At 43.7% G+C, this 8,407-nt stretch overlaps 2 long non-coding RNA genes across 2 annotated transcripts; one reads left to right on the top strand and one right to left on the bottom strand.

Annotated features, from left to right (window-relative positions):
- Window positions 1–2,058: 2,058 nt before the first annotated feature.
- LOC119877469 lies at window positions 2,059–2,584 on the bottom strand. The gene is made up of 2 exons (XR_005377685.1): window positions 2,434–2,584; window positions 2,059–2,112 (listed from the first exon to the last, which is right to left on the bottom strand). It is a non-coding gene; the product is annotated as an uncharacterized LOC119877469 (long non-coding RNA).
- Window positions 2,585–2,673: 89 nt separating this feature from the next.
- On the top strand, window positions 2,674–8,403 carry LOC119868973. Its single transcript, XR_005377687.1, has 3 exons — window positions 2,674–2,842; window positions 5,859–5,933; window positions 7,739–8,403. It is a non-coding gene; the product is annotated as an uncharacterized LOC119868973 (long non-coding RNA).
- Window positions 8,404–8,407: the final 4 nt, after the last annotated feature.

The raw sequence follows: 8,407 nt of genomic DNA, 5'->3' as shown, positions 1-8,407 counted from the left end.
TATGTGGGTCTGTTTCTGGACTTTCTATTCTCTTGCTTTGCTTTGTGTGTCTAGTCCCTCACCAATGCCACTTTTTTGATTCCTGGAGTTCCCTAGTAAGTCTTATAGTGGAATGATGTCAATCTTCTAGTTTATTCTTCCCCAACATTGAGTTGGCTATTCTGGATCTTTAATTTCTCTATATAAACTTTAGAATCAGTTTGTTACTATACATAAAGTACTTTTCAGGTATTTTGATTGAGATTGCTTTTAATCCCTAGGTCAACTTGGAAAGTATGGATACCCTGACAATATTGAGTCTTTCTATCCCTGAACATGGGATGTAGCTCTATTTCTTTAGTTCTTCTTTGATTGTTTCGTCAGTTTTCTAGCATTCTTATTTAGGTCTTATACATATTATATGAGATTAATACCTGAGTATTTCTCCTTTTTTGCATGCTAATGAAAATGATCATATGTGTTTTTAGTATATAGAAGCACAATTGATTTTTGTATGTTGATCTTGGACCCTTGCTGATCTCACTTATCAACTTAAAGAGTTTCTTAAAAAGCAGATCCTCTGAGATTTTCATCTGCAAATAAGGAAGTTTTATTTCTAACTTTTAAAAAATTTCTACCTTCTCAGTTTAGATTCCTTTCCCCTCCATTTCTTCCCTTCTCTTCCTTTCTTCTTCTCCCTTGTTCTCCTATAACTTCTAGTACTGTGTTGAATATGAGTTGTGAGAATGAAAAACCTCCCTCATTCCTTACCTTAGGGGAAAAAAAGCCATTCAGACATTTACCACTAAGTGCAATGAAACGTGTGGGACATTCTGTAGATGTTTTTTATCAAGTTGAGGAAATTCTCTGCTATTTCCAGTTGGCTGAGAGTTTGCATCATGAATACGTTTTGGATTTGTCAAAGGCTTTTTCTGCATCAACTGATATTATCATGTAGTTTTCTTTTTTAACCTGTTGATGTGATAGATTGCAATAATTGATTTATAAGCAGTGAAACAGTCTTCCATGCGTGAATAAATCCTTCCTAGGATTAAATACCACGGTATAGAACTTTACATTCTGAAATTCTATTTGCTAACATTATGTTGAAAATCCTTGCATGTAGAATCATGAGAGATATACGTCTGTAGTTATCTTTTTTTTTAATATTTTATTTATTTATTCACGAGAGTCAGAGAGAAAGAGAGTCAGAGACACAGGCAGAGGGAGAAGCAGGCTCCACGCTTGGAGCCCTATGTGGGACTCGATCCTGGGACTCCAGGATGAGGCCCTGGGCTGAAGGCGGCGCTAAACCGCTGAACCACCCGGGCTGCCCTGTAGTTATCTTTTTTTATGTACATTCAATCTGGTTTTGCTATCAAGGTATTAATAGCCCCAACAAATGAATAAGGAATGTCTCATCCTCTTCTATTTTCTGGAAGATTGTATAAAATTGGTACTAATTCTTCTGCAAATGTTTACTAACATTTTGCAAGGGGTCTAGATGTCTCATATATTTTACTCGTTCAGGGATCCCTGGGTGGCGCAGCGGTTTGGCGCCTGCCTTTGGCCCAGGGCGCACGATCCCGGAGACCCTGGATCGAATCCCACGTCGGGCTCCCGGTGCACGGAGCCTGCTTCTCCCTCTGCCTGTGTCTCTGCCCCTCTCTCTCTCTTTCTCTCTCTCTCTCTCTCTCTCTCTGTGTGACTATCATAAATAAATAAAAATTAAAAAAAATATATCCAAGCTTTCTTCTCCTTCCTTATACTCAGAAAATGGTTTTGGCGTCCTCTTCCATCAGATATGCACCTCTCAAGCCATCTGCTCTGGTAATTGGGACTCAAAGCCTCTGCAACATGAACCAATGGCCTTGGGGAAGAGATTCCACATGCTTGTTTAGCTTTTTCAGCAAGTAGAGTCAGAACCTTAAGTTCTGTTGGAGAGCCTGCAGTGTTCAGCTTCCATCACTGACCCAGAGAGACCCCTAGTGACCACTTCTGGCCAGTGTTCCATTAGCATGCAAACCTCTGCAAATTTTCACAGTGATTATGTTTAGATGGAACATTAAGGATTCTTTTCTTGCTTTATAATTTCATATTTTCCCACATTTGTTGTCCATTGAGAGGTAGCATCTGTATGGTGGTAAAAAATTAAAGGACAGATTTTTTTGTTCCTATGTAACCCTGGGGGCGGGGGGCGGGGGATGAGAACTCTAAAATGTGCTGCGCTCAGGCTTGTGACCATAGAAGAGTGTCTTTCCTTGAACATAATGGTGTGGACTGTTCCACACAGCCACTGGGAGATTTTCTGAGCCAAGAGCTATTCCAACCTAGTTCTATCAATTCGGGCTCAGACAGAGAAATTCTCCTCCAAGAAATTCTAGGTAAACTGGTGAGAACAGAGTAAACAGGCATAAGGGAGTCCCCACCACACACATCTGAAGCCCCACTCACTGGGGAATTCCAGCAGCAGAGTCAGCAGCAGGGATGGCAGAGGTGGGCAGATGCAGAGCCAGGGACAGGCTTCATCATGGTCTTAGAGCCTTCCTGTCTGAGTGTTGTCATGGGAGGCCCAGGACTCTGTGCTCTGAAGAGAGAAGATACTCCCTGCCTCTGTGATGTCAGAAGAAGGGGACTGTGATGAGAGGAAAGACCACGGGACTTTAACACTTTTTCTTTGAGATTATCAAGGGACAGGCAAGGCGGCCACAAGCTGAGAAGATGCTGCTTGAAATGTTTGGGGTCTCCAGAGTTAAGGGCATGACACCCATGAACTTATGCTCATTGCTGAGCCTCATCCCATCTGAGATCTCCCCAACCCACACCCCTGCTGCTGTAGAGGTAGACATGATGCGGGAAAGAGGTTAGACTTTTGGCGATGGTGATAATTTGCGGTTTATAGAATTGAGGGTGCTACAGGGAGCGTGAGACCACTGTGCAGGAACAAAAGCAATGCACCTAGAAACACGCCTGGAAGGTGAGGGCTGCCTATTCTATCTGTGCCGGTCTGGGGGTAGCTCTGGAAGAAGGGAGTGGAGGACAGAAGAAAAGCTCTCAGAAAGAGAGGAGAACCAGCATGTTGGCCTCCTTCTCTCACCTCCAGAATGGGCTCAATCCAAGCACAAAGGTTGTGTCCCGGGCCTCTCAGCCCACACTCAGCTAGTGAACCTTTAATATCCACGAGTGCATTGTCAGCACTGACCGCTAAGGCTATTTCGCTTTGCTTCTTTGTTACCCCCACATCCTCTAGGGATTGACAGAATGTTAGGGCCAGGAGAGGTGTTAGAACAAGAGGAGAATGCAGAACAGTCCCAAACTGCCTATGGGAGATGACAAGAGTCCCCTCCTCCACTTATGACACCATCCTATCACATTGTTCTGGAATGAGGAAGTCCATGCTGGATTAGCCCTGCTGAGAGCTGGGCAGGATCTTACCCCAGCTTTCAGGAAACCTGCCATGTAATACTTCTCTAGCAGACCTCACACCTTCCATTAGACTCTTAACTCTTTAGAGCCTGGGATTTTTAGTGCCTTCATAGTCAAGAGCACTGGCTTTGCAAACAGAAGCAGTTAAGGTTCAAACCTTGAATGCACTTCTTGGTGGCTGAGCTGTGTAAACTTTGACCTTGAAATGTTCATTTGTATAGCTCTAATACTCAAAACTGTGTTCATAGTCTGCACTTGGACTTTCTCTTCTCCGCTTAGCCCCTGTTCAGTGTTTGGCACAACTTGTAACCATTTGGTCAAACCAAGAAGGGACCCATGTTCTACACCCTCGTCTCTCTCCTACCAGCCCCTATTAATTTTACCTCCTAAACACCTCTAGAATCTATGTCCCCATTTCCACATCATCTTCTGCCTGGGTGAAAACTATTACTTCCGGATAAGCTATCCCTAACTCCTTTGCCCGCTGTTGCTCTTCTTTCTACTTCATCCAGGGTGCTTTTCCAACACACAGATCTGAGGACATCCCATTCTTGCATAAACATTTTTGTGGATTCTCATTGTTCTTGCATAGTTAGATTGTTTGGTATATGGTCTGTGGTGTGTGGTGTGTGGTATGTGGTATCTGGTGTATTGTTTATGCCATATAGTGGGTGATATATGGTGGAGGCATATTGTAAATGGCATGTGGATTTGGTATGTGGCATATGGTATATGATATAAGGTATGTGGTATGTGGTACGTTAAAAAGCCCATCCTTCCATGATTGGCTTGGCCCCAGGGGATAAAATGACACCCTACCCTTTCTGGTACCCACCACAGCCTCTCTACTCCCCATCAGGTTTCCTGGGAAACGTGCTGACATGAATATTAGCAAGCAGGTCATTTTCAGGGAAAACACTAGAATCCAACATGGTAGTGAGGAGAAGGGAGCGAGAGTGTTCAGAAGAAGTGGGTGGCAGTGAAGTCCCAAAGAAAACTTCAGCTGATCTCCCACGGATCTCTGGTACTAAGATGTTCCTTTAAAGTTGTCCTGAACTGGGGTGAGAGGGCTGGACCTTTACATCCCCATGTTGATGAGCCACTGGATGTGGCAGGTTCCCAGGCATGACCTTGGCATTGTGGCTTTCCTCAGCTGAGGTCATCCCAAGAGGGCTGACAGCTCAGGGCCATCTCCTGAGGTCTGGTTCGTCATAGCACTCACCACCCTCTGCTGAGCCCCTTCCACTTCAGTTCCTTGGGCTCAGGATATGGTTTAACTTCACTTCCCCTCCCATGAGGTCTTACAGCCCTCCCACCTCACACAGAGGCTCAGAGTGTGCTGACCCCGCTTGGTCTAACATGGGCTTTACAAACTGAAATATTTAGGGGAATGTCATAGAGGACCGAGGAGCAGCTTCTTTTGGGATCTCTGAGTGCTTGGCTCTGGAGTGAGCTCTGGCAGTGGACAGAGAAAGGAGGAGAAGGACCTCAGACTGTGAAGTGAAATGAAACCTGGCTATGGGGACGCCTGGGTGGCTCAGCAGATGAGCAGTCTGCCTTTGGCTCAGGGCCTGATCCCAGGGTTTGGGATGGAGCCTCACGATCTGCTCCTCCAGAGAGTCTGTTTCTCCCTCTGCCTGTGTCTCTGCCTCTCTCTTTGTCTCTCACGAATAAATAAATGGAAATCTTTAAACAAAGAAACCAACCAACCAAAAAACCCTGGGTATAAAAACACAGAAGTCTCCCCAACACACATTGTCTTGTGTTTTCCCCCAATGAGGTGCAAGAGGCGAGATCCAGCTGAGGACAGGATGATGACATTTTTTAATAGTTCCTATTTTGGAACAATTTACATTTACACAAAAATTATGACAATCACACAGAGTTCCATATATAACTGCACACAGTTTCCCTCTTATTAGCATCTAATGGAAATATGGTGCACCTGTGATAATTAGTGAACCAAAAATTGGTACATTACTATTAACCAAAGGGCATAGTTTATTGAGACTTTTTATTAGCTTGGGCTGCTATAACATAGCACCATAAACCGGATGCCTTGAAACAACAGGAACTTATTTCTCACAGACCTGGAGGCTGGAAGTCTGAGATCAGGGTGCCAGGAAGGTTGGGCTGTGATGGTTGGGCTTGTGGTTGTAGACTGCCGATTACTTGTATTCTCACCTGGTGGATGGGGCAAGCTGGTTGCCTGGCCTCTCTTCATAAGGGCAATGATCCCCTTCGTGAGGACTCTATCCTCATGACCTCAACACCCATCAATGATCTCACTTTCAAATCCCATCACACTGGATTTTAGAATTCAACATTTGAACTTTGGGGAGACACAGATACTCAGCCCAGCAAACGTTTATTTAGTTTTTACCCCAATGACCTTTTGTCTTTCAGAATTCCATGCAGGTTACCACATGACATTTTCTTGTCTTTTTTCTTAGATTGCTCTCAGCTCTGACAGCTTATCTGCCTTTCCTTGTTGGTGATGGCCTGACAGTTAGAGCAGTCCTGCTCAGGTATCTCATGGAATGTCTCTCTGCAATTTGTCAGATGCTTTCCTCATAAGCAGACTGGGGTGACGGGTTTGGGGAGGAAGGTCACAGAGGAAAAGTGCTGCTTTCATGACATTATATCCAGGGTGCACACTGTGGCCATGGCTCGTGGCTGTCGGTGAACTCATGATCATGTGGCTGAACTCTATTTGTCAAGTGTCCTCTCTGTAGTTACTCCTTTTTCCACTTTTCCATGCTATCCTTTTTAGAAGAGTCACCACAACCAGCCCACCCTTCAGGAGTGGGCGGTTAGGCTTCCTGTCCTTAGGGTAAAGTATCTACGTAAATCATCTGGGACCTTTCTGCACAGGACATTATTTCTTCTCTTCAACTTATCTATTTACTCAATTATTAATTTATACCAATTTGGGCTTAAAGATATTTATTTTGTATGTGGGACTGTAATCGGTCTTAGAGGGAGCTATAACAAAATATCCCAGACTAGGTGGCTTATAACAAAAGAAAGTTCCTGCTCACTCTTGTGGAGGCTGGAACCTGAGATCAGGGAGTCAGCCTGCTTGGGAGTGGGCCTCTAGGTTTTTCATTTTATCCTCACATGGCTGAAGGGGCTGGGGTCTTATTTATTTATTTATTTATTTATTTATTTATTTATTTATTCATTTATTCATTCATTTATTTTTAAAAGATTTTATTTATTTATTCATGACAGACACAGACAGAAAGGGGCAGAGACACAGGCAGTAGGAGAAGATGCTCCTTATTAGGATTCCAATGTGGGACTCGATCCCAGGACCTGGGATCAGGACCTGAGCCAAAGGCAGATGCTTAACCTCTGAGCCACTCAGGCACCCCATGGGGTCTCTTTTAAAAGGGCTAATACCACTCATGAGGGTGGATCCTCATGACCTACTTACTATCCAGAGGCCCCACCTTCTGACAGCAGCATGTGGGCTTGAATATTCTAACACTTGAATTTTGTGAGGACTCAAACATTCAGACCATAGCAGAACCGGATATACTGCTTTACTTATTTGTTGCTCAAACTGTTGCACTTTGGCCATCGGGAGCTCTTCCAGGAGGTTCTTGTACTCATTTGACGTACTCCAATCAGTGGGCTATTGTTGTGTTTTTTTGGAAATCCACTTGCTTATTTCTGGAGGATGTGATGTTCTGGTAGAATTTTTCAACACAAAGAAGAGGGAGTAGTATTTAATGAAAAGGTTTTAGGTACATGTACCAGTTGATTGAATGAAGTGAGATATTATTTTAGAATCTGACATCTAGTAGACACTGATGTCTTCCATGAAGTATTCACCAATATGTTTTTTAAAAATGTGATGGCCTAACACATGGCAGTCATTGTTCTGGGAACCAAGGACACAGGTATGGTCCCTTTTCTGTCAGAGTTGACATCCTATTTGAGGAAGAGACAAATACACACAGGAATTCTCATACTGCATGGTGCTGAAGTGCACGAATGTCAGTTGCACAAGTCAGTTAAAGAACATTAGTCCCGGGAATCCCTGGGTGGCTCGGTGGTTTAGTGCCTGCCTTTGGCCCAGGGCGTGATCCTGGAGTCCCCGGATGAAGTTCCACATCAGGTTACCTGCATAGACCCTGCTTTTCCCTCTGCCTGTATCTCTGCCTCTCTCTCTCCTTTGTGTCTTTCATGAATAAATAAATAAAATCTTAAAAAAAAAAAAAAAACCACTTAGTCCCCAAACACACATTTCAAGTTTTATTGACCACAAGGAATTTACCATGAGCAACGGCATGAAGTACAAACTTTACTGCTGCTTCTTCCTCAGGCCACAAATCCCTATGTAACTAGCAAATGCTCATCACGATAAGTAAGCATCACATCTTTCAAAGACTGTAATGGTTCATCTCTGTGACTCCGTTACTTATTTTACCACACACAGCAGCACAGGCTGTTGTGTTGTGCTCTGTTCTCTCAGCAATGAACCACAGCGACATTGCATAAAGCTGGAAAAAATGACAAAAGGGAATTGGCACAAAGCTGAGAGTGCAATGGAGAAACAAGAAGAGATGAGGCTGCAGGTGAAGTTCACGTTGAATGTGAGTGGAGCTCATAAAGGCCTAGCTACCATGGGAATGGTGACAGGGATGCTGGTCCCCAGTGTGTGGATATGCAGCCTAAGGAACAGAATGAAGGCAAACTTACCCTGTGAAACAGGAGAGTGGTGGTTGAAGCAGGGGCGATGTGTGAAAATGTCCCAAGGAAGTGACACCAGCAAATAATTAAATTAATACTGTAAAGATTTCACAACATTGAAAGTGCAAGAGTTAAAAAACAATTAAAAAAAATAAAAAGAAAGTGCAAGAGTTGGAATGTTGGAAGCTGATCCCATTGAGAACAGAGTGAGATAACTCAGATGCTGACTCTATATTGTCAAGTGTGAGGTCAGAAGAATACAAGCACTGTGCAAACTACTCTTGATAGGTCTTTACAAAAA

The sequence above is a fragment of the Canis lupus genome, chromosome 24 (genome assembly GCF_011100685.1).
Source record: "Canis lupus familiaris isolate Mischka breed German Shepherd chromosome 24, alternate assembly UU_Cfam_GSD_1.0, whole genome shotgun sequence".
Taxonomy (NCBI): domain Eukaryota; kingdom Metazoa; phylum Chordata; class Mammalia; order Carnivora; family Canidae; genus Canis; species Canis lupus.
Note: the sequence above shows the minus strand (reverse complement) of the source record. Positions and strands in the feature narration are given on the sequence as shown.